General features: G+C 38.9%; 77 non-coding genes across 77 annotated transcripts; all 77 read right to left on the bottom strand.

Annotated features, from left to right (window-relative positions):
- Positions 1-89: 89 nt before the first annotated feature.
- On the bottom strand, positions 90-162 carry TRNAK-UUU (transfer RNA lysine (anticodon UUU)). The gene has a single exon. It is a non-coding gene; the product is annotated as a tRNA-Lys (tRNA).
- A 107-nt stretch (positions 163-269) lies between these two features.
- On the bottom strand, positions 270-342 carry TRNAE-UUC (transfer RNA glutamic acid (anticodon UUC)). The gene has a single exon. It is a non-coding gene; the product is annotated as a tRNA-Glu (tRNA).
- Positions 343-449: 107 nt separating this feature from the next.
- Positions 450-522, bottom strand: TRNAK-UUU (transfer RNA lysine (anticodon UUU)). The gene has a single exon. It is a non-coding gene; the product is annotated as a tRNA-Lys (tRNA).
- A 107-nt stretch (positions 523-629) lies between these two features.
- On the bottom strand, positions 630-702 carry TRNAK-UUU (transfer RNA lysine (anticodon UUU)). The gene has a single exon. It is a non-coding gene; the product is annotated as a tRNA-Lys (tRNA).
- Positions 703-1,347: 645 nt separating this feature from the next.
- Positions 1,348-1,420, bottom strand: TRNAK-UUU (transfer RNA lysine (anticodon UUU)). The gene has a single exon. It is a non-coding gene; the product is annotated as a tRNA-Lys (tRNA).
- A 285-nt stretch (positions 1,421-1,705) lies between these two features.
- TRNAK-UUU (transfer RNA lysine (anticodon UUU)) lies at positions 1,706-1,778 on the bottom strand. The gene has a single exon. It is a non-coding gene; the product is annotated as a tRNA-Lys (tRNA).
- A 287-nt stretch (positions 1,779-2,065) lies between these two features.
- On the bottom strand, positions 2,066-2,138 carry TRNAK-UUU (transfer RNA lysine (anticodon UUU)). The gene has a single exon. It is a non-coding gene; the product is annotated as a tRNA-Lys (tRNA).
- A 285-nt stretch (positions 2,139-2,423) lies between these two features.
- TRNAK-UUU (transfer RNA lysine (anticodon UUU)) lies at positions 2,424-2,496 on the bottom strand. The gene has a single exon. It is a non-coding gene; the product is annotated as a tRNA-Lys (tRNA).
- A 107-nt stretch (positions 2,497-2,603) lies between these two features.
- TRNAK-UUU (transfer RNA lysine (anticodon UUU)) lies at positions 2,604-2,676 on the bottom strand. Its single transcript has one exon. It is a non-coding gene; the product is annotated as a tRNA-Lys (tRNA).
- A 107-nt stretch (positions 2,677-2,783) lies between these two features.
- TRNAK-UUU (transfer RNA lysine (anticodon UUU)) lies at positions 2,784-2,856 on the bottom strand. The gene has a single exon. It is a non-coding gene; the product is annotated as a tRNA-Lys (tRNA).
- A 285-nt stretch (positions 2,857-3,141) lies between these two features.
- TRNAK-UUU (transfer RNA lysine (anticodon UUU)) lies at positions 3,142-3,214 on the bottom strand. The gene has a single exon. It is a non-coding gene; the product is annotated as a tRNA-Lys (tRNA).
- Positions 3,215-3,321: 107 nt separating this feature from the next.
- TRNAE-UUC (transfer RNA glutamic acid (anticodon UUC)) lies at positions 3,322-3,394 on the bottom strand. Its single transcript has one exon. It is a non-coding gene; the product is annotated as a tRNA-Glu (tRNA).
- Positions 3,395-3,501: 107 nt separating this feature from the next.
- Positions 3,502-3,574, bottom strand: TRNAK-UUU (transfer RNA lysine (anticodon UUU)). The gene has a single exon. It is a non-coding gene; the product is annotated as a tRNA-Lys (tRNA).
- Positions 3,575-4,708: 1,134 nt separating this feature from the next.
- Positions 4,709-4,781, bottom strand: TRNAK-UUU (transfer RNA lysine (anticodon UUU)). The gene has a single exon. It is a non-coding gene; the product is annotated as a tRNA-Lys (tRNA).
- Positions 4,782-5,066: 285 nt separating this feature from the next.
- On the bottom strand, positions 5,067-5,139 carry TRNAK-UUU (transfer RNA lysine (anticodon UUU)). Its single transcript has one exon. It is a non-coding gene; the product is annotated as a tRNA-Lys (tRNA).
- Positions 5,140-5,246: 107 nt separating this feature from the next.
- On the bottom strand, positions 5,247-5,319 carry TRNAE-UUC (transfer RNA glutamic acid (anticodon UUC)). The gene has a single exon. It is a non-coding gene; the product is annotated as a tRNA-Glu (tRNA).
- A 107-nt stretch (positions 5,320-5,426) lies between these two features.
- TRNAK-UUU (transfer RNA lysine (anticodon UUU)) lies at positions 5,427-5,499 on the bottom strand. Its single transcript has one exon. It is a non-coding gene; the product is annotated as a tRNA-Lys (tRNA).
- Positions 5,500-6,633: 1,134 nt separating this feature from the next.
- On the bottom strand, positions 6,634-6,706 carry TRNAK-UUU (transfer RNA lysine (anticodon UUU)). Its single transcript has one exon. It is a non-coding gene; the product is annotated as a tRNA-Lys (tRNA).
- A 645-nt stretch (positions 6,707-7,351) lies between these two features.
- On the bottom strand, positions 7,352-7,424 carry TRNAK-UUU (transfer RNA lysine (anticodon UUU)). Its single transcript has one exon. It is a non-coding gene; the product is annotated as a tRNA-Lys (tRNA).
- Positions 7,425-7,531: 107 nt separating this feature from the next.
- TRNAK-UUU (transfer RNA lysine (anticodon UUU)) lies at positions 7,532-7,604 on the bottom strand. Its single transcript has one exon. It is a non-coding gene; the product is annotated as a tRNA-Lys (tRNA).
- A 285-nt stretch (positions 7,605-7,889) lies between these two features.
- Positions 7,890-7,962, bottom strand: TRNAK-UUU (transfer RNA lysine (anticodon UUU)). The gene has a single exon. It is a non-coding gene; the product is annotated as a tRNA-Lys (tRNA).
- A 287-nt stretch (positions 7,963-8,249) lies between these two features.
- On the bottom strand, positions 8,250-8,322 carry TRNAK-UUU (transfer RNA lysine (anticodon UUU)). The gene has a single exon. It is a non-coding gene; the product is annotated as a tRNA-Lys (tRNA).
- A 107-nt stretch (positions 8,323-8,429) lies between these two features.
- On the bottom strand, positions 8,430-8,502 carry TRNAK-UUU (transfer RNA lysine (anticodon UUU)). Its single transcript has one exon. It is a non-coding gene; the product is annotated as a tRNA-Lys (tRNA).
- A 107-nt stretch (positions 8,503-8,609) lies between these two features.
- Positions 8,610-8,682, bottom strand: TRNAK-UUU (transfer RNA lysine (anticodon UUU)). The gene has a single exon. It is a non-coding gene; the product is annotated as a tRNA-Lys (tRNA).
- A 286-nt stretch (positions 8,683-8,968) lies between these two features.
- TRNAK-UUU (transfer RNA lysine (anticodon UUU)) lies at positions 8,969-9,041 on the bottom strand. The gene has a single exon. It is a non-coding gene; the product is annotated as a tRNA-Lys (tRNA).
- A 107-nt stretch (positions 9,042-9,148) lies between these two features.
- Positions 9,149-9,221, bottom strand: TRNAK-UUU (transfer RNA lysine (anticodon UUU)). The gene has a single exon. It is a non-coding gene; the product is annotated as a tRNA-Lys (tRNA).
- Positions 9,222-9,868: 647 nt separating this feature from the next.
- TRNAK-UUU (transfer RNA lysine (anticodon UUU)) lies at positions 9,869-9,941 on the bottom strand. The gene has a single exon. It is a non-coding gene; the product is annotated as a tRNA-Lys (tRNA).
- A 107-nt stretch (positions 9,942-10,048) lies between these two features.
- Positions 10,049-10,121, bottom strand: TRNAK-UUU (transfer RNA lysine (anticodon UUU)). Its single transcript has one exon. It is a non-coding gene; the product is annotated as a tRNA-Lys (tRNA).
- A 285-nt stretch (positions 10,122-10,406) lies between these two features.
- Positions 10,407-10,479, bottom strand: TRNAK-UUU (transfer RNA lysine (anticodon UUU)). Its single transcript has one exon. It is a non-coding gene; the product is annotated as a tRNA-Lys (tRNA).
- An 827-nt stretch (positions 10,480-11,306) lies between these two features.
- Positions 11,307-11,379, bottom strand: TRNAK-UUU (transfer RNA lysine (anticodon UUU)). The gene has a single exon. It is a non-coding gene; the product is annotated as a tRNA-Lys (tRNA).
- A 107-nt stretch (positions 11,380-11,486) lies between these two features.
- TRNAK-UUU (transfer RNA lysine (anticodon UUU)) lies at positions 11,487-11,559 on the bottom strand. Its single transcript has one exon. It is a non-coding gene; the product is annotated as a tRNA-Lys (tRNA).
- Positions 11,560-11,844: 285 nt separating this feature from the next.
- On the bottom strand, positions 11,845-11,917 carry TRNAK-UUU (transfer RNA lysine (anticodon UUU)). The gene has a single exon. It is a non-coding gene; the product is annotated as a tRNA-Lys (tRNA).
- Positions 11,918-12,204: 287 nt separating this feature from the next.
- On the bottom strand, positions 12,205-12,277 carry TRNAK-UUU (transfer RNA lysine (anticodon UUU)). The gene has a single exon. It is a non-coding gene; the product is annotated as a tRNA-Lys (tRNA).
- Positions 12,278-12,384: 107 nt separating this feature from the next.
- Positions 12,385-12,457, bottom strand: TRNAK-UUU (transfer RNA lysine (anticodon UUU)). The gene has a single exon. It is a non-coding gene; the product is annotated as a tRNA-Lys (tRNA).
- Positions 12,458-13,102: 645 nt separating this feature from the next.
- Positions 13,103-13,175, bottom strand: TRNAK-UUU (transfer RNA lysine (anticodon UUU)). The gene has a single exon. It is a non-coding gene; the product is annotated as a tRNA-Lys (tRNA).
- A 107-nt stretch (positions 13,176-13,282) lies between these two features.
- Positions 13,283-13,355, bottom strand: TRNAR-UCU (transfer RNA arginine (anticodon UCU)). The gene has a single exon. It is a non-coding gene; the product is annotated as a tRNA-Arg (tRNA).
- A 107-nt stretch (positions 13,356-13,462) lies between these two features.
- On the bottom strand, positions 13,463-13,535 carry TRNAK-UUU (transfer RNA lysine (anticodon UUU)). The gene has a single exon. It is a non-coding gene; the product is annotated as a tRNA-Lys (tRNA).
- Positions 13,536-13,820: 285 nt separating this feature from the next.
- On the bottom strand, positions 13,821-13,893 carry TRNAK-UUU (transfer RNA lysine (anticodon UUU)). The gene has a single exon. It is a non-coding gene; the product is annotated as a tRNA-Lys (tRNA).
- Positions 13,894-14,000: 107 nt separating this feature from the next.
- TRNAK-UUU (transfer RNA lysine (anticodon UUU)) lies at positions 14,001-14,073 on the bottom strand. The gene has a single exon. It is a non-coding gene; the product is annotated as a tRNA-Lys (tRNA).
- Positions 14,074-14,718: 645 nt separating this feature from the next.
- Positions 14,719-14,791, bottom strand: TRNAK-UUU (transfer RNA lysine (anticodon UUU)). The gene has a single exon. It is a non-coding gene; the product is annotated as a tRNA-Lys (tRNA).
- Positions 14,792-15,076: 285 nt separating this feature from the next.
- TRNAK-UUU (transfer RNA lysine (anticodon UUU)) lies at positions 15,077-15,149 on the bottom strand. Its single transcript has one exon. It is a non-coding gene; the product is annotated as a tRNA-Lys (tRNA).
- A 107-nt stretch (positions 15,150-15,256) lies between these two features.
- On the bottom strand, positions 15,257-15,329 carry TRNAK-UUU (transfer RNA lysine (anticodon UUU)). Its single transcript has one exon. It is a non-coding gene; the product is annotated as a tRNA-Lys (tRNA).
- A 107-nt stretch (positions 15,330-15,436) lies between these two features.
- Positions 15,437-15,509, bottom strand: TRNAK-UUU (transfer RNA lysine (anticodon UUU)). Its single transcript has one exon. It is a non-coding gene; the product is annotated as a tRNA-Lys (tRNA).
- Positions 15,510-15,794: 285 nt separating this feature from the next.
- On the bottom strand, positions 15,795-15,867 carry TRNAR-UCU (transfer RNA arginine (anticodon UCU)). The gene has a single exon. It is a non-coding gene; the product is annotated as a tRNA-Arg (tRNA).
- Positions 15,868-15,974: 107 nt separating this feature from the next.
- Positions 15,975-16,047, bottom strand: TRNAK-UUU (transfer RNA lysine (anticodon UUU)). Its single transcript has one exon. It is a non-coding gene; the product is annotated as a tRNA-Lys (tRNA).
- Positions 16,048-16,332: 285 nt separating this feature from the next.
- TRNAK-UUU (transfer RNA lysine (anticodon UUU)) lies at positions 16,333-16,405 on the bottom strand. The gene has a single exon. It is a non-coding gene; the product is annotated as a tRNA-Lys (tRNA).
- A 107-nt stretch (positions 16,406-16,512) lies between these two features.
- TRNAK-UUU (transfer RNA lysine (anticodon UUU)) lies at positions 16,513-16,585 on the bottom strand. Its single transcript has one exon. It is a non-coding gene; the product is annotated as a tRNA-Lys (tRNA).
- A 646-nt stretch (positions 16,586-17,231) lies between these two features.
- On the bottom strand, positions 17,232-17,304 carry TRNAK-UUU (transfer RNA lysine (anticodon UUU)). Its single transcript has one exon. It is a non-coding gene; the product is annotated as a tRNA-Lys (tRNA).
- A 285-nt stretch (positions 17,305-17,589) lies between these two features.
- On the bottom strand, positions 17,590-17,662 carry TRNAK-UUU (transfer RNA lysine (anticodon UUU)). Its single transcript has one exon. It is a non-coding gene; the product is annotated as a tRNA-Lys (tRNA).
- Positions 17,663-17,769: 107 nt separating this feature from the next.
- On the bottom strand, positions 17,770-17,842 carry TRNAK-UUU (transfer RNA lysine (anticodon UUU)). Its single transcript has one exon. It is a non-coding gene; the product is annotated as a tRNA-Lys (tRNA).
- A 107-nt stretch (positions 17,843-17,949) lies between these two features.
- TRNAK-UUU (transfer RNA lysine (anticodon UUU)) lies at positions 17,950-18,022 on the bottom strand. The gene has a single exon. It is a non-coding gene; the product is annotated as a tRNA-Lys (tRNA).
- Positions 18,023-18,307: 285 nt separating this feature from the next.
- Positions 18,308-18,380, bottom strand: TRNAK-UUU (transfer RNA lysine (anticodon UUU)). Its single transcript has one exon. It is a non-coding gene; the product is annotated as a tRNA-Lys (tRNA).
- A 107-nt stretch (positions 18,381-18,487) lies between these two features.
- TRNAK-UUU (transfer RNA lysine (anticodon UUU)) lies at positions 18,488-18,560 on the bottom strand. Its single transcript has one exon. It is a non-coding gene; the product is annotated as a tRNA-Lys (tRNA).
- A 107-nt stretch (positions 18,561-18,667) lies between these two features.
- Positions 18,668-18,740, bottom strand: TRNAK-UUU (transfer RNA lysine (anticodon UUU)). Its single transcript has one exon. It is a non-coding gene; the product is annotated as a tRNA-Lys (tRNA).
- Positions 18,741-19,025: 285 nt separating this feature from the next.
- On the bottom strand, positions 19,026-19,098 carry TRNAK-UUU (transfer RNA lysine (anticodon UUU)). Its single transcript has one exon. It is a non-coding gene; the product is annotated as a tRNA-Lys (tRNA).
- Positions 19,099-19,205: 107 nt separating this feature from the next.
- Positions 19,206-19,278, bottom strand: TRNAK-UUU (transfer RNA lysine (anticodon UUU)). The gene has a single exon. It is a non-coding gene; the product is annotated as a tRNA-Lys (tRNA).
- Positions 19,279-19,563: 285 nt separating this feature from the next.
- On the bottom strand, positions 19,564-19,636 carry TRNAK-UUU (transfer RNA lysine (anticodon UUU)). Its single transcript has one exon. It is a non-coding gene; the product is annotated as a tRNA-Lys (tRNA).
- Positions 19,637-19,743: 107 nt separating this feature from the next.
- On the bottom strand, positions 19,744-19,816 carry TRNAK-UUU (transfer RNA lysine (anticodon UUU)). The gene has a single exon. It is a non-coding gene; the product is annotated as a tRNA-Lys (tRNA).
- Positions 19,817-19,923: 107 nt separating this feature from the next.
- TRNAK-UUU (transfer RNA lysine (anticodon UUU)) lies at positions 19,924-19,996 on the bottom strand. Its single transcript has one exon. It is a non-coding gene; the product is annotated as a tRNA-Lys (tRNA).
- Positions 19,997-20,281: 285 nt separating this feature from the next.
- TRNAK-UUU (transfer RNA lysine (anticodon UUU)) lies at positions 20,282-20,354 on the bottom strand. Its single transcript has one exon. It is a non-coding gene; the product is annotated as a tRNA-Lys (tRNA).
- A 107-nt stretch (positions 20,355-20,461) lies between these two features.
- On the bottom strand, positions 20,462-20,534 carry TRNAK-UUU (transfer RNA lysine (anticodon UUU)). Its single transcript has one exon. It is a non-coding gene; the product is annotated as a tRNA-Lys (tRNA).
- Positions 20,535-20,641: 107 nt separating this feature from the next.
- Positions 20,642-20,714, bottom strand: TRNAK-UUU (transfer RNA lysine (anticodon UUU)). Its single transcript has one exon. It is a non-coding gene; the product is annotated as a tRNA-Lys (tRNA).
- A 285-nt stretch (positions 20,715-20,999) lies between these two features.
- Positions 21,000-21,072, bottom strand: TRNAK-UUU (transfer RNA lysine (anticodon UUU)). Its single transcript has one exon. It is a non-coding gene; the product is annotated as a tRNA-Lys (tRNA).
- Positions 21,073-21,179: 107 nt separating this feature from the next.
- Positions 21,180-21,252, bottom strand: TRNAK-UUU (transfer RNA lysine (anticodon UUU)). The gene has a single exon. It is a non-coding gene; the product is annotated as a tRNA-Lys (tRNA).
- A 285-nt stretch (positions 21,253-21,537) lies between these two features.
- On the bottom strand, positions 21,538-21,610 carry TRNAK-UUU (transfer RNA lysine (anticodon UUU)). Its single transcript has one exon. It is a non-coding gene; the product is annotated as a tRNA-Lys (tRNA).
- Positions 21,611-21,717: 107 nt separating this feature from the next.
- On the bottom strand, positions 21,718-21,790 carry TRNAK-UUU (transfer RNA lysine (anticodon UUU)). The gene has a single exon. It is a non-coding gene; the product is annotated as a tRNA-Lys (tRNA).
- Positions 21,791-21,894: 104 nt separating this feature from the next.
- On the bottom strand, positions 21,895-21,967 carry TRNAK-UUU (transfer RNA lysine (anticodon UUU)). The gene has a single exon. It is a non-coding gene; the product is annotated as a tRNA-Lys (tRNA).
- A 285-nt stretch (positions 21,968-22,252) lies between these two features.
- Positions 22,253-22,325, bottom strand: TRNAK-UUU (transfer RNA lysine (anticodon UUU)). Its single transcript has one exon. It is a non-coding gene; the product is annotated as a tRNA-Lys (tRNA).
- Positions 22,326-22,432: 107 nt separating this feature from the next.
- On the bottom strand, positions 22,433-22,505 carry TRNAK-UUU (transfer RNA lysine (anticodon UUU)). The gene has a single exon. It is a non-coding gene; the product is annotated as a tRNA-Lys (tRNA).
- A 107-nt stretch (positions 22,506-22,612) lies between these two features.
- On the bottom strand, positions 22,613-22,685 carry TRNAK-UUU (transfer RNA lysine (anticodon UUU)). The gene has a single exon. It is a non-coding gene; the product is annotated as a tRNA-Lys (tRNA).
- Positions 22,686-22,970: 285 nt separating this feature from the next.
- TRNAK-UUU (transfer RNA lysine (anticodon UUU)) lies at positions 22,971-23,043 on the bottom strand. The gene has a single exon. It is a non-coding gene; the product is annotated as a tRNA-Lys (tRNA).
- Positions 23,044-23,150: 107 nt separating this feature from the next.
- On the bottom strand, positions 23,151-23,223 carry TRNAK-UUU (transfer RNA lysine (anticodon UUU)). Its single transcript has one exon. It is a non-coding gene; the product is annotated as a tRNA-Lys (tRNA).
- Positions 23,224-23,330: 107 nt separating this feature from the next.
- On the bottom strand, positions 23,331-23,403 carry TRNAK-UUU (transfer RNA lysine (anticodon UUU)). The gene has a single exon. It is a non-coding gene; the product is annotated as a tRNA-Lys (tRNA).
- Positions 23,404-23,510: 107 nt separating this feature from the next.
- Positions 23,511-23,583, bottom strand: TRNAK-UUU (transfer RNA lysine (anticodon UUU)). Its single transcript has one exon. It is a non-coding gene; the product is annotated as a tRNA-Lys (tRNA).
- Positions 23,584-23,690: 107 nt separating this feature from the next.
- Positions 23,691-23,763, bottom strand: TRNAK-UUU (transfer RNA lysine (anticodon UUU)). The gene has a single exon. It is a non-coding gene; the product is annotated as a tRNA-Lys (tRNA).
- A 287-nt stretch (positions 23,764-24,050) lies between these two features.
- TRNAK-UUU (transfer RNA lysine (anticodon UUU)) lies at positions 24,051-24,123 on the bottom strand. Its single transcript has one exon. It is a non-coding gene; the product is annotated as a tRNA-Lys (tRNA).
- A 107-nt stretch (positions 24,124-24,230) lies between these two features.
- On the bottom strand, positions 24,231-24,303 carry TRNAK-UUU (transfer RNA lysine (anticodon UUU)). The gene has a single exon. It is a non-coding gene; the product is annotated as a tRNA-Lys (tRNA).
- Positions 24,304-24,349: the final 46 nt, after the last annotated feature.

The raw sequence follows: 24,349 nt of genomic DNA, 5'->3' as shown, positions 1-24,349 counted from the left end.
CGTAATAATTGGAATTAGAATTTACATAAATTTATTGAAAGTGAAATGATCTGAAGTTTAAATTATTGACGATTCTTTAAAAACAGAGTCGCCCGAACAGGGACTCGAACCCTGGACCGTTACGTTAAAAGCTTAACGCTCTACCGACTGAGCTATCCGGGCTGAAACGAAATGAACTCCCGTAATAATTGGGATTAGAATTTCAATAATTTTACTGGAAATTAAATGATCTGAAGTTTAAATTATTGATGATTCTTCAAAAACAGAGTCGCCCGAACAGGGACTCGAACCCTGGACCGTTAGGTCGAAAGCCTAACGCTCTACCGACTGAGCTATCCTGTCTCAAACGAAGTTAAATCCCGTAATAATTGGAATTAGAATTTACATAAAGTTATTGAAAGTGAAATGATCTGAAGTTTAAATTATTGACGATTCTTTAAAAACAGAGTCGCCCGAACAGGGACTCGAACCCTGGACCGTTAGGTTAAAAGCCTAACGCTCTACCGACTGAGCTATCCGGGCTGAAACGAAATGAACTCCCGTAATAATTGGGATTAGAATTTCAATAATTTTACTGGAAATTAAATGATCTGAAGTTTAAATTATTGATGATTCTTCAAAAACAGAATGGCCCGAACAGGTACTCGAACCCTGGACCGTTAGGTTAAAAGCCTAACGCTCTACCGACTGAGCTATCCGGGCTAAAGCGAGGTGAACTCACGTAATAATTGGAATTAGAATTTACATAAATTTATTGAAAGTGAAATGATCTGAAGTTTAAATTATTGACGATTCTTTGAAAACAGAGTCGCCCGAACAGGGACTCGAACCCTGGACCGTTAGGTTAAAGCCTAACGCTCTACCGAATGAGCTATCCTGTCTCAAACGAAGTTAAATCCCGTAATAATTGGAATTAGAATTTACATAAATTTATTGAAAGTGAAATGATCTGAAGTTTAAATTATTGATGATTCTTCAAAAACAGAATTTCCCGAACAGGTACTCGAACCCTGGACCGTTAGGTTAAAAGCCTAACGCTCTACCGACTGAGCTATCCGGGCTCAAGCGAGGTGAACTCACGTAATAATTGGAATTAGAATTTACATAAATTTATTGAAAGTGAAATGATCTGAAGTTTAAATTATTGACGATTCTTTAAAAACAGAGTCGCCCGAACAGGGACTCGAACCCTGGATCGTTAGGTTAAAGCCTAACACTCTACCGACTGAGCTATCCTGTCTCAAACGAAGTTAAATCCCGTAATAATTGGAATTAGAATTTACATAAATTTATTGAAAGTGAAATGATCTGAAGTTTAAATTATTGATGATTCTTCAAAAACAGAATGGCCCGAACAGGTACTCGAACCCTGGACCGTTAGGTTAAAAGCCTAACGCTCTACCGACTGAGCTATCCGGGCTCAAGCGAGGTGAACTCGCGTAATAATTGGAATTAGTATTTACATAAATTTATTGAAAGTGAAATGATCTGAAATTTAAATTATTGATGATTCTTCAAAAACACAGTCGCCCGAACAAGGAGTCGAACCCTGGACCGTGGTTTGAAGCCTAACGCTTTACCGACTGAGCTATCCGAGCTGAAACGAAATAAACTCCCGTAATAATTGGGATTAGAATTTCAATAATTTTACTGGATATTAAATGATCTGAAGTTTAAATTATTGATGATTCTTCAAAAACACAGTCGCCCGAACAGGGACTCGAACCCTGGACCGTTAGGTTAAAAGCCTAACGCTCTACCGACTGAGCTATTCGGGCTCAAGAGAGGTGAACTCCCGTAATAATTGGAATAAGAATTTCAATAATTTTACTGGAAATTAAATGATCTGAAGTTTAAATTATTGATGATTCTTCAAAAACAGAATGGCCCGAACAGGTACTCGAACCCTGGACCGTTAGGTTAAAAGCCTAACGCTCTACCGACTGAGCTATCCGAGCTCAAGCGAGGTGAACTCGCGTAATAATTGGAATTAGTATTTACATAAATTTATTGAAAGTGAAATGATCTGAAGTTTAAATTATTGACGATTCTTTAAAAACAGAGTCGCCCGAACAGGGACTCGAACCCTGGACCGTTAGGTTAAAAGCTTAACGCTCTACCGACTGAGCTATCCGGGCTGAAACGAAATGAACTCCCGTAATAATTGGGATTAGAATTTCAATAATTTTACTGGAAATTAAATGATCTGAAGTTTAAATTATTGATGATTCTTCAAAAACACAGTCGCCCGAACAAGGAGTCGAACCCTGGACCGTGGTTTGAAGCCTAACGCTCTACCGACTGAGCTATCCGAGCTGAAACGAAAGAAACTCCCGTAATAATTGGGATTAGGATTTCAATAATTTTACTGGAAATTAAATGATCTGAAGTTTAAATTATTGATGATTCTTCAAAAACAGAATGGCCCGAACAGGTACTCGAACCCTGGACCGTTAGGTTAAAAGCCTAACGCTCTACCGACTGAGCTATCCGGGCTCAAGCGAGGTGAACTCACGTAATAATTGGAATTAGAATTAACATAAATTTATTGAAAGTGAAATGATCTGAAGTTTAAATTATTGACGATTCTTTGAAAACAGAGTCGCCCGAACAGGGACTCGAACCCTGGACCGTTAGGTTAAAAGCTTAACGCTCTACCGACTGAGCTATCCGGGCTGAAACGAAAAGAACTCCCGTAATAATTGGGATTAGAATTTCAATAATTTTACTGGAAATTAAATGATCTGAAGTTTAAATTATTGATGATTCTTCAAAAACACAGTCGCCCGAACAGGGACTCGAACCCTGGACCGTTAGGTTAAAAGCCTAACGCTCTACCGACTGAGCTATCCGGGCTCAAGCGAGGTGAACTCCCGTAATAATTGGGATAAGAATTTCAATAATTTTACTGGAAATTAAATGATCTGAAGTTTAAATTATTGATGATTCTTTAAAAAAAGAGTCGCCCGAACAAGGAGTCGAACCCTGGACCGTGGTTTGAAGCCTAACGCTCTACCGACTGAGCTATCCGAGCTGAAGCGAAATGAACTCCCGTAATAATTGGGATTAGAATTTCAATAATTTTACTGGAAATTAAATGATCTGAAGTTTAAATTATTGATGATTCTTCAAAAACACAGTCGCCCGAACAGGGACTCGAACCCTGGACCGTTAGGTTAAAAGCCTAACGCTCTACCGACTGAGCTATCCGGGCTCAAGCGAGGTGAACTCCCGTAATAATTGGAATAAGAATTTCAATAATTTTACTGGAAATTAAATGATCTGAAGTTTAAATTATTGATGATTCTTCAAAAACAGAGTCGCCCGAACAGGGACTCGAACCCTGGACCGTTAGGTCGAAAGCCTAACGCTCTACCGACTGAGCTATCCTGTCTCAAACGAAGTTAAATCCCGTAATAATTGGAATTAGAATTTACATAAAGTTATTGAAAGTGAAATGATCTGAAGTTTAAATTATTGACGATTCTTTAAAAACAGAGTCGCCCGAACAGGGACTCGAACCCTGGACCGTTAGGTTAAAAGCCTAACGCTCTACCGACTGAGCTATCCGGGCTGAAACGAAATGAACTCCCGTAATAATTGGGATTAGAATTTCAATAATTTTACCAGGAGCAGATGACAAAGGAGTCTCGGACGCTAGCTTCCATAACGTAGAGGGCAATGGGATCCGCGAACGTCACGGTTATTAACCAAAATCATTACGCCAGTGCCACCTCTCCTAGGAAATTTGAGCTTTATTTTCCAACCAATAGCGTGGCTGCAAAGTCTCGAAAGGAGATCTGGGAAATCGCGTCTGGAGCCTCTCTTTAAAAATCGTCTGCTTATAACGTGTCGTCTGCTTATAATTAGCCTAGGCGTAACGAGTTAAAAAAATGGATTTCAACGGCTTATTAATCTTTTTTTTAGACTAAAATTGATAATGAAAAGCTCAGCGAGTAACGTATGTACACTATTAAAAAACTAAAATGTGTTTCAGTGCCAAATTTTTCTAAATTTCATCTTGAATTAAATGATAGCTACAAGAGGTTGGGAAAAGAAATCCCTCACGATCTTTTAAAACCCAAAAAGTAAGAGACAGTGATTTCGTTTCCAACCGCTTGTAGCAGTCAATTAATTCCTACCTTTAAGGTCACAAAATGTAGTCTTATCTTTTATCTTAATACCAACGTTTACAGCTGTTTGAATAAAGTAATTATATTGTGTATATTTATGTCGCGATCGGGTAAGACGAACCTCAGTAGCCACCGTACGCGTTAGTCCGTTATTACAAAGAAAATTCCCAGCAGACTTTGGTGCCAGATATAATCCACCAAAAGCATCGTCTGCTATAATGTCTGATAGCGCCTCTATGGAAAACGATACCGCTACAGCTTTGACGTACGCGGGTCCCATTGCCCTCTATATTGTTGAAGCTAGCGTCCGAGACTCCTTTGTCATCTGCTCCTGATTTTACTGGAAATTAAATGATCTGAAGTTTAAATTATTGATGATTCTAAAAAAACACAGTCGCCCGAACAGGGACTCGAACCCTGGACCGTTAGGTTAAAAGCCCAACGCTCTACCGACTGAGATTTCCGGGCTCAAGCGAGGTGAACTCCCGTAATAATTGGAATAAGAATTTCAATAATTTTACTGGAAATTAAATGATCTGAAGTTTAAATTATTGATGATTCTTCAAAAACAGAATGGCCCGAACAGGTACTCGAACCCTGGACCGTTAGGTTAAAAGCCTAACGCTCTACCGACTGAGCTATCCGGGCTCAAACGAGGTGAACTCACGTAATAATTGGAATTAGAATTTACATAAATTTATTGAAAGTGAAATGATCTGAAGTTTAAATTATTGACGATTCTTTAAAAACAGAGTCGCCCGAACAAGGAGTCGAACCCTGGACCGTGGTTTGAAGCCTAACGCTCTACCGACTGAGCTATCCGAGCTGAAGCGAAATGAACTCCCGTAATAATTGGGATTAGAATTTCAATAATTTTACTGGAAATTAAATGATCTGAAGTTTAAATTATTGATGATTCTTCAAAAACACAGTCGCCCGAACAGGGACTCGAACCCTGGACCGTTAGGTTAAAAGCCTAACGCTCTACCGACTGAGCTATCCGGGCTCAAGCGAGGTGAACTCCCGTAATAATTGGAATAAGAATTTCAATAATTTTACTGGAAATTAAATGATCTGAAGTTTAAATTATTGATGATTCTTCAAAAACAGAGTCGCCCGAACAGGGACTCGAACCCTGGACCGTTAGGTCGAAAGCCTAACGCTCTACCGACTGAGCTATCCTGTCTCAAACGAAGTTAAATCCCGTAATAATTGGAATTAGAATTTACATAAAGTTATTGAAAGTGAAATGATCTGAAGTTTAAATTATTGACGATTCTTTAAAAACAGAGTCGCCCGAACAGGGACTCGAACCCTGGACCGTTAGGTTAAAAGCCTAACGCTCTACCGACTGAGCTATCCGGGCTGAAACGAAATGAACTCCCGTAATAATTGGGATTAGAATTTCAATAATTTTACCAGGAGCAGATGACAAAGGAGTCTCGGACGCTAGCTTCCATAACGTAGAGGGCAATGGGATCCGCGAACGTCACGGTTATTAACCAAAATCATTACGCCAGTGCCACCTCTCCTAGGAAATTTGAGCTTTATTTTCCAACCAATAGCGTGGCTGCAAAGTCTCGAAAGGAGATCTGGGAAATCGCGTCTGGAGCCTCTCTTTAAAAATCGTCTGCTTATAACGTGTCGTCTGCTTATAATTAGCCTAGGCGTAACGAGTTAAAAAAATGGATTTCAACGGCTTATTAATCTTTTTTTTAGACTAAAATTGATAATGAAAAGCTCAGCGAGTAACGTATGTACACTATTAAAAAACTAAAATGTGTTTCAGTGCCAAATTTTTCTAAATTTCATCTTGAATTAAATGATAGCTACAAGAGGTTGGGAAAAGAAATCCCTCACGATCTTTTAAAACCCAAAAAGTAAGAGACAGTGATTTCGTTTCCAACCGCTTGTAGCAGTCAATTAATTCCTACCTTTAAGGTCACAAAATGTAGTCTTATCTTTTATCTTAATACCAACGTTTACAGCTGTTTGAATAAAGTAATTATATTGTGTATATTTATGTCGCGATCGGGTAAGACGAACCTCAGTAGCCACCGTACGCGTTAGTCCGTTATTACAAAGAAAATTCCCAGCAGACTTTGGTGCCAGATATAATCCACCAAAAGCATCGTCTGCTATAATGTCTGATAGCGCCTCTATGGAAAACGATACCGCTACAGCTTTGACGTACGCGGGTCCCATTGCCCTCTATATTGTTGAAGCTAGCGTCCGAGACTCCTTTGTCATCTGCTCCTGATTTTACTGGAAATTAAATGATCTGAAGTTTAAATTATTGATGATTCTAAAAAAACACAGTCGCCCGAACAGGGACTCGAACCCTGGACCGTTAGGTTAAAAGCCCAACGCTCTACCGACTGAGATTTCCGGGCTCAAGCGAGGTGAACTCCCGTAATAATTGGAATAAGAATTTCAATAATTTTACTGGAAATTAAATGATCTGAAGTTTAAATTATTGATGATTCTTCAAAAACAGAATGGCCCGAACAGGTACTCGAACCCTGGACCGTTAGGTTAAAAGCCTAACGCTCTACCGACTGAGCTATCCGGGCTCAAGCGAGGTGAACTCACGTAATAATTGGAATTAGAATTTACATAAATTTATTGAAAGTGAAATGATCTGAAGTTTAAATTATTGACGATTCTTTAAAAACAGAGTCGCCCGAACAAGGAGTCGAACCCTGGAACGTGGTTTGAAGCCTAACGCTCTACCGACGTAGCTATCCGGGCTCAAGCGAGGTGAACTCCCGTAATAATTGGAATAAGAATTTCAATAATTTTACTGGAAATTAAATGATCTGAAGTTTAAATTATTGATGATTCTTCAAAAACAGAATGGCCCGACCAGGTACTCGAACCCTGGACCGTTAGGTTAAAAGCCGAACGCTCTACCGACTGAGCTATCCTGTCTCAAACGAAGTTAAATCCCGTAATAATTGGAATTAGAATTTACATAAATTTATTGAAAGTGAAATGATCTGAAGTTTAAATTATTGATGATTCTTCAAAAACAGAATGGCCCGAACAGGTACTCGAACCCTGGACCGTTAGGTTAAAAGCCTAACGCTCTACCGCCTGAGCTATCCGGGCTCAAGCGAGGTGAACTCACGTAATAATTGGAATTAGAATTTACATAAATTTATTGAAAGTGAAATGATCTGAAGTTTAAATTATTGACGATTCTTTAAAAACCGAGTCGCCCGAACAGGGACTCGAACCCTGGACCGTTAGGTTAAAAGCCTAACGCTCTACCGACTGAGCTATCCGGGCTGAAACGATATGAACTCCCGTAATAATTGGGATTAGAATTTCAATAATTTTACTGGAAATTAAATGATCTGAAGTTTAAATTATTGATGATTCTTCAAAAACACAGTCGCCCGAACAGGGACTAGAACCCTGCACCGTTAGGTTAAAAGCCTAACGCTCTACCGACTGAGCTATCCGGGCTCAAGCCAGGTGAACTCCCTTAATAATTGGTATAAGAATTTCAATAATTTTACTGGAAATTAAATGATTTGAAGTTTAAATTATTGATGATTCTTTAAAAACAGAGTCGCCCGAACAAGGAGTCGAACCCTGGACCGTGGTTTGAAGCCTAACGCTCTACCGACTGAGCTATCCGAGCTGAAACGAAATGAACTCCCGTAATAATTGGGATTAGAATTTCAATAATTTTACTGGAAATTAAATGATCTGAAGTGTAAATTATTGATGATTCTTCAAAAACACAGTCGCCCGAACAGGGACTCGAACCCTGGACCGTTAGGTTAAAAGCCTAACGCTCTACCGACTGAGCTATCCGGGATCAAGCGAGGTGAACTCCCGTAATAATTGGAATAAGAATTTCTATAATTTTACTGGAAATTAAATGATCTGAAGTTTAAATTTTTGATGATTCTTCAAAAACAGAGTCGCCCGAACAGGGACTCGAACCCTGGACCCTTAGGTTAAAAGCCTAACGCTCTACCGACTGAGCTATCCTGTCTCAAACGAAGTTAAATCCCGTAATAATTGGAATTAGAATTTACATACATTTATTGAAAGTGAAATGATCTGAAGTTTAAATTATTGATGATTCTTCAAAAACAGAATGGCCCGAACAGGTACTCGAACCCTGGACCGTTAGGTTAAAAGCCTAACGCTCTACCGACTGAGCTATCCGGGCTCAAGCGAGGTGAACTCACGTAATAATTGGAATTAGAATTTACATAAATTTATTGAAAGTGAAATGATCTGAAGTTTAAATTATTGACGATTCTTTAAAAACAGAGTCGCCCGAACAGGGACTCGAACCCTGGACCGTTATGTTAAAAGCCTAACGCTCTACCGACTGAGCTATCCGGGCTGAAACGAAATGAACTCCCGTAATAATTGGGATTAGAATTTCAATAATTTTACTGGAAATTAAATGATCTGAAGTTTAAATTATTGATGATTCTACAAAAACACAGTCGCCCGAACAGGGACTCGAACCCTGGACCGTTAGGTTAAAAGCCTAACGCTCTACCGACTGAGCTATCCGGGCTCAAGCGAGGTGAACTCCCGTAATTACTGGAATAAGAATTTCAATAATTTTACTGGAAATTAAATGATCTAAAGTTTAAATTTTGATGATTCTTCAAAAACAGAGTCGCCCGAACAGGGACTCGAACCCTGGACCGTTAGGTTAAAAGCCTAACGCTCTACCGACTGAGCTATCCTGTCTCAAACGAAGTTAAATCCCGTAATAATTGGAATTAGAATTTACATAAATTTATTGAAAGTGAAATGATCTGAAGTTTAAATTATTGATGATTCTTCAAAAACACAGTCGCCCGAACAGGGACTAGAACCCTGGACCGTTAGGTTAAAAGCCTAACGCTCTACCGACTGAGCTATCCGGGCTCAAGCCAGGTGAACTCCCGTAATAATTGGGATAAGAATTTCAATAATTTTACTGGAAATTAAATGATTTGAAGTTTAAATTATTGATGATTCTTCAAAAACACAGTCGCCCGAACAGGGACTCGAACCCTGGACCGTTAGGTTAAAAGCCTAACGCTCTACCGACTGAGCTATCCGGGATCAAGCGAGGTGAACTCCCGTAATAATTGGAATAAGAATTTCTATAATTTTACTGGAAATTAAATGATCTGAAGTTTAAATTTTTGATGATTCTTCAAAAACAGAGTCGCCCGAACAGGGACTCGAACCCTGGACCCTTAGGTTAAAAGCCTAACGCTCTACCGACTGAGCTATCCTGTCTCAAACGAAGTTAAATCCCGTAATAATTGGAATTAGAATTTACATAAATTTATTGAAAGTGAAATGATCTGAAGTTTAAATTTTTGATGATTCTTCGAAAACAGAGTCGCCCGAACAGGGACTCGAACCCTGGACCCTTAGGTTAAAAGCCTAACGCTCTACCGACTGAGCTATCCTGTCTCAAACGAAGTTAAATCCCGTAATAATTGGAATTAGAATTTACATAAATTTATTGAAAGTGAAATGATCTGAAGTTTAAATTATTGATGATTCTTCAAAAACAGAATGTCCCGAACAGGTACTCGAACCCTGGACCGTTAGGTTAAAAGCCTAACGCTCTACCGACTGAGCTATCCTGTCTCAAACGAAGTTAAATCCCGTAATAATTGGAATTAGAATTTACATACATTTATTGAAAGTGAAATGATCTGAAGTTTAAATTATTGATGATTCTTCAAAAACAGAATGGCCCGAACAGGTACTCGAACCCTGGACCGTTAGGTTAAAAGCCTAACGCTCTACCGACTGAGCTATCCGGGCTCAAGCGAGGTGAACTCACGTAATAATTGGAATTAGAATTTACATAAATTTATTGAAAGTGAAATGATCTGAAGTTTAAATTATTGACGATTCTTTAAAAACAGAGTCGCCCGAACAGGGACTCGAACCCTGGACCGTTATGTTAAAAGCCTAACGCTCTACCGACTGAGCTATCCGGGCTGAAACGAAATGAACTCCCGTAATAATTGGGATTAGAATTTCAATAATTTTACTGGAAATTAAATGATCTGAAGTTTAAATTATTGATGATTCTTCAAAAACACAGTCGCCCGAACAAGGAGTCGAACCCTGGACCGTGGTTTGAAGCCTAACGCTCTACCGACTGAGCTATCCGAGCTGAAGCGAAATGAACTCCCGTAATAATTGGGATTAGAATTTCAATAATTTTACTGGAAATTAAATGATCTTAAGTTTAAATTATTGATGATTCTTCAAAAACACAGTCGCCCGAACAGGGACTCGAACCCTGGACCGTTAGGTTAAAAGCCTAACGCTCTACCGACTGAGCTATCCGGGCTCAAGCGAGGTGAACTCCCGTAATAATTGGAATAAGAATTTCAATAATTTTACTGGAAATTAAATGATCTAAAGTTTAAATTTTTGATGATTCTTCAAAAACAGAGTCGCCCGAACAGGGACTCGAACCCTGGACCGTTAGGTTAAAAGCCTAACGCTCTACCGACTGAGCTATCCTGTCTCAAACGAAGTTAAATCCCGTAATAATTGGAATTAGAATTTACATAAATTTATTGAAAGTGAAATGATCTGAAGTTTAAATTATTGATGATTCTTCAAAAACACAGTCGCCCGAACAGGGACTAGAACCCTGGACCGTTAGGTTAAAAGCCTAACGCTCTACCGACTGAGCTATCCGGGATCAAGCGAGGTGAACTCCCGTAATAATTGGAATAAGAATTTCTATAATTTTACTGGAAATTAAATGATCTGAAGTTTAAATTTTTGATGATTCTTCAAAAACAGAGTCGCCCGAACAGGGACTCGAACCCTGGACCCTTAGGTTAAAAGCCTAACGCTCTACCGACTGAGCTATCCTGTCTCAAACGAAGTTAAATCCCGTAATAATTGGAATTAGAATTTACATAAATTTATTGAAAGTGAAATGATCTGAAGTTTAAATTATTGATGATTCTTCAAAAACAGAATGTCCCGAACAGGTACTCGAACCCTGGACCGTTAGGTTAAAAGCCTAACGCTCTACCGACTGAGCTATCCTGTCTCAAACGAAGTTAAATCCCGTAATAATTGGAATTAGAATTTACATACATTTATTGAAAGTGAAATGATCTGAAGTTTAAATTATTGATGATTCTTCAAAAACAGAATGGCCCGAACAGGTACTCGAACCCTGGACCGTTAGGTTAAAAGCCTAACGCTCTACCGACTGAGCTATCCGGGCTCAAGCGAGGTGAACTCACGTAATAATTGGAATTAGAATTTACATAAATTTATTGAAAGTGAAATGATCTGAAGTTTAAATTATTGACGATTCTTTAAAAACAGAGTCGCCCGAACAGGGACTCGAACCCTGGACCGTTATGTTAAAAGCCTAACGCTCTACCGACTGAGCTATCCGGGCTGAAACGAAATGAACTCCCGTAATAATTGGGATTAGAATTTCAATAATTTTACTGGAAATTAAATGATCTGAAGTTTAAATTATTGATGATTCTTCAAAAACACAGTCGCCCGAACAAGGAGTCGAACCCTGGACCGTGGTTTGAAGCCTAACGCTCTACCGACTGAGCAATCAGAGCTGAAGCGAAATGAACTCCCGTAATAATTGTAATTAGAATTTCAATAATTTTACTGGAAATTAAATGATCTGAAGTTTAAATTATTGATGATTCTTCAAAAACACAGTCGCCCGAACAGGGACTCGAACCCTGGACCGTTAGGTTAAAAGCCTAACGCTCTACCGACTGAGCTATCCGGGCTCAAGCGAGGTGAACTCCCGTAATAATTGGAATAAGAATTTCAATAATTTTACTGGAAATTAAATGATCTAAAGTTTAAATTTTTGATGATTCTTCAAAAACAGAGTCGCCCGAACAGGGACTCGAACCCTGGACCGTTAGGTTAAAAGCCTAACGCTCTACCGACTGAGCTATCCTGTCTCAAACGAAGTTAAATCCCGTAATAATTGGAATTAGAATTTACATAAATTTATTGAAAGTGAAATGATCTGAAGTTTAAATTATTGATGATTCTTCAAAAACACAGTCGCCCGAACAGGGACTAGAACCCTGGACCGTTAGGTTAAAAGCCTAACGCTCTACCGACTGAGCTATCCGGGCTCAAGCCAGGTGAACTCCCGTAATAATTGGGATAAGAATTTCAATAATTTTACTGGAAATTAAATGATTTGAAGTTTAAATTATTGATGATTCTTCAAAAACACAGTCGCCCGAACAGGGACTCGAACCCTGGACCTTTAGGTTAAAAGCCTAACGCTCTACCGACTGAGCTATCCGGGATCAAGCGAGGTGAACTCCCGTAATAATTGGAATAAGAATTTCAATAATTTTACTGGAAATTAAATGATCTAAAGTTTAAATTTTTGATGATTCTTCAAAAACAGAGTCGCCCGAACAGGGACTCGAACCCTGGACCCTTAGGTTAAAAGCCTAACGCTCTACCGACTGAGCTATCCTGTCTCAAACGAAGTTAAATCCCGTAATAATTGGAATTAGAATTTACATAAATTTATTGAAAGTGAAATGATCTGAAGTTTAAATTATTGATGATTCTTCAAAAACAGAATGGCCCGAACAGGTACTCGAACCCTGGACCGTTAGGTTAAAAGCCTAACGCTCTACCGACTGAGCTATCCGGGATGAAACGAAATGAACTCCCGTAATAATTGGGATTAGAATTTCAATAATTTTACTGGAAATTAAATGATCTGAAGTTTAAATTATTGATGATTCTTCAAAAACACAGTCGCCCGAACAAGGAGTCGAACCCTGGACCGTGGTTTGAAGCCTAACGCTCTACCGACTGAGCTATCCGAGCTGAAGCGAAATGAACTCCCGTAATAATTGGGATTAGAATTTCAATAATTTTACTGGAAATTAAATGATCTGAAGTTTAAATTATTGATGATTCTTCAAAAACACAGTCGCCCGAACAGGGACTCGAACCCTGGACCGTTAGGTTAAAAGCCTAACGCTCTACCGACTGAGCTATCCGGGCTCAAGCGAGGTGAACTCCCGTAATAATTGGAATAAGAATTTCAATAATTTTACTGGAAATTAAATGATCTAAAGTTTAAATTTTTGATGATTCTTCAAAAACAGAGTCGCCCGAACAGGGACTCGAACCCTGGACCGTTAGGTTAGAAGCCTAACGCTCTACCGACTGAGCTATCCTGTCTCAAACGAAGTTAAATCCCGTAATAATTGGAATTAGAATTTACATAAATTTATTGAAAGTGAAATGATCTGAAGTTTAAATTATTGACGATTCTTTAAAAACAGAGTCGCCCGAACAGGGACTCGAACCCTGGACCGTTACGTTAAAAGCTTAACGCTCTACCGACTGAGCTATCCGGGCTGAAACGAAATGAACTCCCGTAATAATTGGGATTAGAATTTCAATAATTTTACTGGAAATTAAATGATCTGAAGTTTAAATTATTGATGATTCTTCAAAAACACAGTCGCCCGAACAAGAGTTCGAACCCTGGACCGTGGTTTGAAGCCTAACGCTCTACCGACTGAGCTATCCGAGCTGAAACGAAATGAACTCCCGTAATAATTGGGATTAGAATTTCAATAATATTACTGGAAATTAAATGATCTGAAGTTTAAATTATTGATGATTCTTCAAAAACACAGTCGCCCGAACAGGGACTCGAACCCTGGACCGTTAGGTTAAAAGCCTAACGCTCTACCGACTGAGCTATCCGGGCTCAAGCGAGGTGAACTCCCGTAATAATTGGAATAAGAATTTCAATAATTTTACTGGAAATTAAATGATCTGAAGTTTAAATTATTGATGATTCTTCAAAAACAGAATGGCCCGAACAGGTACTCGAACCCTGGACCGTTAGGTTAAAAGCCTAACGCTCTACCGACTGAGCTATCCGGGCTAAAGCGAGGTGAACTCACGTAATAATTGGAATTAGAATTTACATAAATTTATTGAAAGTGAAATGATCTGAAGTTTAAATTATTGACGATTCTTTGAAAACAGAGTCGCCCGAACAGGGACTCGAACCCTGGACCGTTAGGTTAAAGCCTAACGTTCTACCGAATGAGCTATCCTGTCTCAAACGAAGTTAAATCCCGTAATAATTGGAATTAGAATTTACATAAATTTATTGAAAGTGAAATGATCTGAAGTTTAAATTATTGATGATTCTTCAAAAACAGAATTTCCCGAACAGGTACTCGAACCCTGGACCGTTAGGTTAAAAGCCTAACGCTCTACCGACTGAGCTATCCGGGCTCAAGCGAGGTGAACTCACGTAATAATTGGAATTAGAATTTACATAAATTTATTGAAAGTGAAATGATCTGAAGTTTAAATTATTGACGATTCTTTAAAAACAGAGTCGCCCGAACAGGGACTCGAACCCTGGATCGTTAGGTTAAAGCCTAACGCTCTACCGACTGAGCTATCCTGTCTCAAACGAAGTTAAATCCCGTAATAATTGGAATTAGAATTTACATAAATTTATTGAAAGTGAAATGATCTGAAGTTTAAATTATTGATGATTCTTCAAAAACAGAATGGCCCGAACAGGTACTCGAACCCTGGACCGTTAGGTTAAAAGCCTAACGCTCTACCGACTGAGCTATCCGGGCTCAAGCGAGGTGAACTCGCGTAATAATTGGAATTAGTATTTACATAAATTTATTGAAAGTGAAATGATCTGAAATTTAAATTATTGATGATTCTTCAAAAACACAGTCGCCCGAAAGAGGAGTCGAACCCTGGACCGTGGTTTGAAGCCTAACGCTTTACCGACTGAGCTATCCGAGCTTAAACGAAATAAACTCCCGTAATAATTGGGATTAGAATTTCAATAATTTTACTGGAAATTAAATGATCTGAAGTTTAAATTATTGATGATTCTTCAAAAACACAGTCGCCCGAACAAGGACTCGAACCCTGGACCGTTAGGTTAAAAGCCTAACGCTCTACCGACTGAGCTATTCGGGCTCAAGAGAGGTGAACTCCCGTAATAATTGGAATAAGAATTTCAATAATTTTACTGGAAATTAAATGATCTGAAGTTTAAATTATTGATGATTCTTCAAAAACAGAATGGCCCGAACAGGTACTCGAACCCTGGACCGTTAGGTTAAAAGCCTAACGCTCTACCGACTGAGCTATCCGGGCTCAAGCGAGGTGAACTCGCGTAATAATTGGAATTAGTATTTACATAAATTTATTGAAAGTGAAATGATCTGAAGTTTAAATTATTGACGATTCTTTAAAAACAGAGTCGCCCGAACAGGGACTCGAACCCTGGACCGTTAGGTTAAAAGCTTAACGCTCTACCGACTGAGCTATCCGGGCTGAAACGAAATGAACTCCCGTAATAATTGGGATTAGAATTTCAATAATTTTACTGGAAATTAAATGATCTGAAGTTTAAATTATTGATGATTCTTCAAAAACACAGTCGCCCGAACAAGGAGTCGAACCCTGGACCGTGGTTTGAAGCCTAACGCTCTACCGACTGAGCTATCCGAGCTGAAACGAAAGAAACTCCCGTAATAATTGGAATAAGAATTTCAATAATTTTACTGGAAATTAAATGATCTAAAGTTTAAATTTTTGATGATTCTTCAAAAACAGAGTCGCCCGAACAGGGACTCGAACCCTGGACCGTTAGGTTAGAAGCCTAACGCTCTACCGACTGAGCTATCCTGTCTCAAACGAAGTTAAATCCCGTAATAATTGGAATTAGAATTTACATAAATTTATTGAAAGTGAAATGATCTGAAGTTTAAATTATTGACGATTCTTTAAAAACAGAGTCGCCCGAACAGGGACTCGAACCCTGGACCGTTACGTTAAAAGCTTAACGCTCTACCGACTGAGCTATCCGGGCTGAAACGAAATGAACTCCCGTAATAATTGGGATTAGAATTTCAATAATTTTACTGGAAATTAAATGATCTGAAGTTTAAATTATTGATGATTCTTCAAAAACACAGTCGCCCGAACAAGAGTTCGAACCCTGGACCGTGGTTTGAAGCCTAACGCTCTACCGACTGAGCTATCCGAGCTGAAACGAAATGAACTCCCGTAATAATTGGGATTAGAATTTCAATAATATTACTGGAAATTAAATGATCTGAAGTGTAAATTATTGATGATTCTTCAAAAACACAGTCGCCCGAACAGGGACTCGAACCCTGGACCGTTAGGTTAAAAGCCTAACGCTCTACCGACTGAGCTATCCGGGCTCAAGCGAGGTGAACTCCCGTAATAATTGGAATAAGAATTTCAATAATTTTACTGGAAATTAAATGATCTGAAGTTTAAATTATTGATGATTCTTCAAAAACAGAATGGCCCGAACAGGTACTCGAACCCTGGACCGTTAGGTTAAAAGCCTAACGCTCTACCGACTGAGCTATCCAGGCTAAAGCGAGGTGAACTCACGTAATAATTGGAATTAGAATTTACATAAATTTATTGAAAGTGAAATGATCTGAAGTTTAAATTATTGACGATTCTTTGAAAAACAGAGTCGCCCGAACAGGGACTCGAACCCTGGACCGTTAGGTTAAAGCCTAACGTTCTACCGAATGAGCTATCCTGTCTCAAACGAAGTTAAATCCCGTAATAATTGGAATTAGAATTTACATAAATTTATTGAAAGTGAAATGATCTGAAGTTTAAATTATTGATGATTCTTCAAAAACAGAATTTCCCGAACAGGTACTCGAACCCTGGACCGTTAGGTTAAAAGCCTAACGCTCTACCGACTGAGCTATCAGGGCTCAAGCGAGGTGAACTCACGTAATAATTGGAATTAGAATTTACATAAATTTATTGAAAGTGAAATGATCTGAAGTTTAAATTATTGACGATTCTTTAAAAACAGAGTCGCCCGAACAGGGACTCGAACCCTGGATCGTTAGGTTAAAGCCTAACGCTCTACCGACTGAGCTATCCTGTCTCAAACGAAGTTAAATCCCGTAATAATTGGAATTAGAATTTACATAAATTTATTGAAAGTGAATTGATCTGAAGTTTAAATTATTGATGATTCTTCAAAAACAGAATGGCCCGAACAGGTACTCGAACCCTGGACCGTTAGGTTAAAAGCCTAACGCTCTACCGACTGAGCTATCCGGGCTCAAGCGAGGTGAACTCGCGTAATAATTGGAATTAGTATTTACATAAATTTATTGAAAGTGAAATGATCTGAAATTTAAATTATTGATGATTCTTCAAAAACACAGTCGCCCGAAAGAGGAGTCGAACCCTGGACCGTGGTTTGAAGCCTAACGCTTTACCGACTGAGCTATCCGAGCTTAAACGAAATAAACTCCCGTAATAATTGGGATTAGAATTTCAATAATTTTACTGGAAATTAAATGATCTGAAGTTTAAATTATTGATGATTCTTCAAAAACACAGTCGCCCGAACAGGGACTCGAACCCTGGACCGTTAGGTTAAAAGCCTAACGCTCTACCGACTGAGCTATTCGGGCTCAAGAGAGGTGAACTCCCGTAATAATTGGAATAAGAATTTCAATAATTTTACTGGAAATTAAATGATCTGAAGTTTAAATTATTGATGATTCTTCAAAAACAGAATGGCCCGAACAGGTACTCGAACCCTGGACCGTTAGGTTAAAAGCCTAACGCTCTACCGACTGAGCTATCCGGGCTCAAGCGAGGTGAACTCGCGTAATAATTGGAATTAGTATTTACATAAATTTATTGAAAGTGAAATGATCTGAAGTTTAAATTATTGACGATTCTTTAAAAACAGAGTCGCCCGAACAGGGACTCGAACCCTGGACCGTTAGGTTAAAAGCTTAACGCTCTACCGACTGAGCTATCCGGGCTGAAACGAAATGAACTCCCGTAATAATTGGGATTAGAATTTCAATAATTTTACTGGAAATTAAATGATCTGAAGTTTAAATTATTGATGATTCTTCAAAAACACAGTCGCCCGAACAAGGAGTCGAACCCTGGACCGTGGTTTGAAGCCTAACGCTCTACCGACTGAGCTATCCGAGCTGAAACGAAAGAAACTCCCGTAATAATTGGGATTAGGATTTCAATAATTTTACTGGAAATTAAATGATCTGAAGTTTAAATTATTGATGATTCTTCAAAAACACAGTCGCCCGAACAAGGACTCGAACCCTGGACCGTTAGGTTAAAAGCCTAACGCTCTACCGACTGAGCTATTCGGGCTCAAGAGAGGTGAACTCCCGTAATAATTGGAATAAGAATTTCAATAATTTTACTGGAAATTAAATGATCTGAAGTTTAAATTATTGATGATTCTTCAAAAACAGAATGGCCCGAACAGGTACTCGAACCCTGGACCGTTAGGTTAAAAGCCTAACGCTCTACCGACTGAGCTATCCGGGCTCAAGCGAGGTGAACTCACGTAATAATTGGAATTAGAATTTACATAAATTTATTGAAAGTGAAATGATCTGAAGTTTAAATTATTGACGATTCTTTGAAAACAGAGTCGCCCGAACAGGGGCTCGAACCCTGGACCGTTAGGTTAAAAGCTTAACGCTCTACCGACTGAGCTATCCGGGCTGAAACGAAATGAACTCCCGTAATAATTGGGATTAGAATTTCAATAATTTTACTGGAAATCAAATGATCTGAAGTTTAAATTATTGATGATTCTTCAAAAACACAGTCGCCCGAACAAGGAGTCGAACCCTGGACCGTGGTTTGAAGCCTAACGCTCTACCGACTGGGCTATCCGAGCTGAAACGAAAGAAACTCCCGTAATAATTGGGATTAGGATTTCAATAATTTTACTGGAAATTAAATGATCTGAAGTTTAAATTATTGATGATTCTTCAAAAACACAGTCGCCCGAACAGGGACTCGAACCCTGGACCGTTAGGTTAAAAGCCTAACGCTCTACCGACTGAGCTATTCGGGCTCAAGAGAGGTAAACTCCCGTAATAATTGGAATAAGAATTTCAATAATTTTACTGGAAATTAAATGATCTGAAGTTTAAATTATTGATGATTCTTCAAAAACAGAATGGCCCGAACAGGTACTCGAACCCTGGACCGTTAGGTTAAAAGCCTAACGCTCTACCGACTGAGCTATCCGGGCTCAAGCGAGGTGAACTCGCGTAATAATTGGAATTAGTATTTACATAAATTTATTGAAAGTGAAATGATCTGAAATTTAAATTATTGATGATTCTTCAAAAACACAGTCGCCCGAAAGAGGAGTCGAACCCTGGACCTTGGTTTGAAGCCTAACGCTTTACCGACTGAGCTATCCGAGCTTAAACGAAATAAACTCCCGTAATAATTGGGATTAGAATTTCAATAATTTTACTGGAAATTAAATGATCTGAAGTTTAAATTATTGATGATTCTTCAAAAACACAATCGCCCGAACAGGGACTCGAACCCTGGACCGTTAGGTTAAAAGCCTAACGCTCTACCGACTGAGCTATTCGGGCTCAAGAGAGGTGAACTCCCGTAATAATTGGAATAAGAATTTCAATAATTTTACTGGAAATTAAATGATCTGAAGTTTAAATTATTGATGATTCTTCAAAAACAGAATGGCCCGAACAGGTACTCGAACCCTGGACCGTTAGGTTAAAAGCCTAACGCTCTACCGACTGAGCTATCCGGGCTCAAGCGAGGTGAACTCGCGTAATAATTGGAATTAGTATTTACATAAATTTATTGAAAGTGAAATGATCTGAAGTTTAAATTATTGACGATTCTTTAAAAACAGAGTCGCCCGAACAGGGACTCGAACCCTGGACCGTTAGGTTAAAAGCTTAACGCTCTACCGACTGAGCTATCCGGGCTGAAACGAAATGAACTCCCGTAATAATTGGGATTAGAATTTCAATAATTTTACTGGAAATTAAATGATCTGAAGTTTAAATTATTGATGATTCTTCAAAAACACAGTCGCCCGAACAAGGAGTCGAACCCTGGACCGTGGTTTGAAGCCTAACGCTCTACCGACTGGGCTATCCGAGCTGAAACGAAAGAAACTCCCGTAATAATTGGGATTAGGATTTCAATAATTTTACTGGAAATTAAATGATCTGAAGTTTAAATTATTGATGATTCTTCAAAAACACAGTCGCCCGAACAGGGACTCGAACCCTGGACCGTTAGGTTAAAAGCCTAACGCTCTACCGACTGAGCTATTCGGGCTCAAGAGAGGTGAACTCCCGTAATAATTGGAATAAGAATTTCAATAATTTTACTGGAAATTAAATGATCTGAAGTTTAAATTATTGATGATTCTTCAAAAACAGAATGGCCCGAACAGGTACTCGAACCCTGGACCGTTAGGTTAAAAGCCTAACGCTCTACCGACTGAGCTATCCGGGCTCAAGCGAGGTGAACTCACGTAATAATTGGAATTAGAATTTACATAAATTTATTGAAAGTGAAATGATCTGAAGTTTAAATTATTGACGATTCTTTGAAAACAGAGTCGCCCGAACAGGGACTCGAACCCTGGACCGTTAGGTTAAAAGCTTAACGCTCTACCGACTGAGCTATCCGGGCTGAAACGAAATGAACTCCCGTAATAATTGGGATTAGAATTTCAATAATTTTACTGGAAATCAAATGATCTGAAGTTTAAATTATTGATGATTCTTCAAAAACACAGTCGCCCGAACAAGGAGTCGAACCCTGGACCGTGGTTTGAAGCCTAACGCTCTACCGACTGGGCTATCCGAGCTGAAACGAAAGAAACTCCCGTAATAATTGGGATTAGGATTTCAATAATTTTACTGGAAATTAAATGATCTGAAGTTTAAATTATTGATGATTCTTCAAAAACACAGTCGCCCGAACAGGGACTCGAACCCTGGACCGTTAGGTTAAAAGCCTAACGCTCTACCGACTGAGCTATTCGGGCTCAAGAGAGGTAAACTCCCGTAATAATTGGAATAAGAATTTCAATAATTTTACTGGAAATTAAATGATCTGAAGTTTAAATTATTGATGATTCTTCAAAAACAGAATGGCCCGAACAGGTACTCGAACCCTGGACCGTTAGGTTAAAAGCCTAACGCTCTACCGACTGAGCTATCCGGGCTCAAGCGAGGTGAACTCGCGTAATAATTGGAATTAGTATTTACATAAATTTATTGAAAGTGAAATGATCTGAAATTTAAATTATTGATGATTCTTCAAAAACACAGTCGCCCGAAAGAGGAGTCGAACCCTGGACCTTGGTTTGAAGCCTAACGCTTTACCGACTGAGCTATCCGAGCTTAAACGAAATAAACTCCCGTAATAATTGGGATTAGAATTTCAATAATTTTACTGGAAATTAAATGATCTGAAGTTTAAATTATTGATGATTCTTCAAAAACACAATCGCCCGAACAGGGACTCGAACCCTGGACCGTTAGGTTAAAAGCCTAACGCTCTACCGACTGAGCTATTCGGGCTCAAGAGAGGTGAACTCCCGTAATAATTGGAATAAGAATTTCAATAATTTTACTGGAAATTAAATGATCTGAAGTTTAAATTATTGATGATTCTTCAAAAACAGAATGGCCCGAACAGGTACTCGAACCCTGGACCGTTAGGTTAAAAGCCTAACGCTCTACCGACTGAGCTATCCGGGCTCAAGCGAGGTGAACTCGCGTAATAATTGGAATTAGTATTTACATAAATTTATTGAAAGTGAAATGATCTGAAGTTTAAATTGACGATTCTTTAAAAACAGAGTCGCCCGAACAGGGACTCGAACCCTGGACCGTTAGGTTAAAAGCTTAACGCTCTACCGACTGAGCTATCCGGGCTGAAACGAAATGAACTCCCGTAATAATTGGGATTAGAATTTCAATAATTTTACTGGAAATTAAATGATCTGAAGTTTAAATTATTGATGATTCTTCAAAAACACAGTCGCCCGAACAAGGAGTCGAACCCTGGACCGTGGTTTGAAGCCTAACGCTCTACCGACTGAGCTATCCGAGCTGAAACGAAAGAAACTCCCGTAATAATTGGGATTAGGATTTCAATAATTTTACTGGAAATTAAATGATCTGAAGTTTAAATTATTGATGATTCTTCAAAAACACAGTCGCCCGAACAGGGACTCGAACCCTGGACCGTTAGGTTAAAAGCCTAACGCTCTACCGACTGAGCTATTCGGGCTCAAGAGAGGTGAACTCCCGTAATAATTGGAATAAGAATTTCAATAATTTTACTGGAAATTAAATGATCTGAAGTTTAAATTATTGATGATTCTTCAAAAACAGAATGGCCCGAACAGGTACTCGAACCCTGGACCGTTAGGTTAAAAGCCTAACGCTCTACCGACTGAGCTATCCGGGCTCAAGCGAGGTGAACTCGCGTAATAATTGGAATTAGTATTTACATAAATTTATTGAAAGTGAAATGATCTGAAGTTTAAATTATTGACGATTCTTTAAAAACAGAGTCGCCCGAACAGGGACTCGAACCCTGGACCGTTAGGTTAAAAGCTTAACGCTCTACCGACTGAGCTATCCGGGCTGAAACGAAATGAACTCCCGTAATAATTGGGATTAGAATTTCAATAATTTTACTGGAAATTAAATGATCTGAAGTTTAAATTATTGATGATTCTTCAAAAACACAGTCGCCCGAACAAGGAGTCGAACCCTGGACCGTGGTTTGAAGCCTAACGCTCTACCGACTGGGCTATCCGAGCTGAAACGAAAGAAACTCCCGTAATAATTGGGATTAGGATTTCAATAATTTTACTGGAAATTAAATGATCTGAAGTTTAAATTATTGATGATTCTTCAAAAACACAGTCGCCCGAACAGGGACTCGAACCCTGGACCGTTAGGTTAAAAGCCTAACGCTCTACCGACTGAGCTATTCGGGCTCAAGAGAGGTGAACTCCCGTAATAATTGGAATAAGAATTTCAATAATTTTACTGGAAATTAAATGATCTGAAGTTTAAATTATTGATGATTCTTCAAAAACAGAATGGCCCGAACAGGTACTCGAACCCTGGACCGTTAGGTTAAAAGCCTAACGCTCTACCGACTGAGCTATCCGGGCTTAAGCGAGGTGAACTCACGTAATAATTGGAATTAGAATTTACATAAATTTATTGAAAGTGAAATGATCTGAAGTTTAAATTATTGACGATTCTTTGAAAACAGAGTCGCCCGAACAGGGACTCGAACCCTGGACCGTTAGGTTAAAAGCTTAACGCTCTACCGACTGAGCTATCCGGGCTGAAACGAAAAGAACTCCCGTAATAATTGGGATTAGAATTTCAATAATTTTACTGGAAATTAAATGATCTGAAGTTTAAATTATTGATGATTCTTCAAAAACACAGTCGCCCGAACAGGGACTCGAACCCTGGACCGTTAGGTTAAAAGCCTAACGCTCTACCGACTGAGCTATCCGGGCTCAAGCGAGGTGAACTCCCGTAATAATTGGGATTAGAATTTCAATAATTTTACTGGAAATTAAATGATCTGAAGTTTAAATTATTGATGATTCTTCAAAAACACAGTCGCCCGAACAGGGACTCGAACCCTGGACCGTTAGGTTAAAAGCCTAACGCTCTACCGACTGAGCTATCCGGGCTCAAGCGAGGTGAACTCCCGTAATAATTGGAATAAGAATTTCAATAATTTTACTGGAAATTAAATGATCTAAAGTTTAAATTTTTGATGATTCTTCAAAAACAGAGTCGCCCGAACAGGGACTCGAACCCTGGACCGTTAGGTTAAAAGCCTAACGCTCTACCGACTGAGCTATCCTGTCTCAAACGAAGTTAAATCCCGTAATAATTGGAATTAGAATTTACATAAATTTATTGAAAGTGAAATGATCTGAAGTTTAAATTATTGAAGATTCTTCAAAAAAAGAATGGCCCGAACAGGTACTCGAACCCTGGACCGTTAGGTTAAAAGCCTAACGCTCTACCGATTGAGCTATCCGGGCTCAAGCGAGGTGAACTCACGTAATAATTGGAATTAGAATTTACATAAATTTATTGAAAGTGAAATGATCTGAAGTTTAAATTATTGACGATTCTTTAAAAACAGAGTCGCCCGAACAGGGACTCGAACCCTGGACCGTTAGGTTAAAAGCTTAACGCTCTACCGACTGAGCTATCCGGGCTGAAGCGAAATGAACTCCCGTAATAATTGGGATTAGAATTTCAATA

The sequence above is a fragment of the Phalangium opilio genome, unplaced genomic scaffold (assembly GCF_054372755.1).
Source record: "Phalangium opilio isolate 3A_F unplaced genomic scaffold, DU_Popi_V2 ptg001170l_1, whole genome shotgun sequence".
NCBI classification, from domain to species: Eukaryota; Metazoa; Arthropoda; class Arachnida; order Opiliones; family Phalangiidae; genus Phalangium; species Phalangium opilio.
Note: the sequence above shows the minus strand (reverse complement) of the source record. Positions and strands in the feature narration are given on the sequence as shown.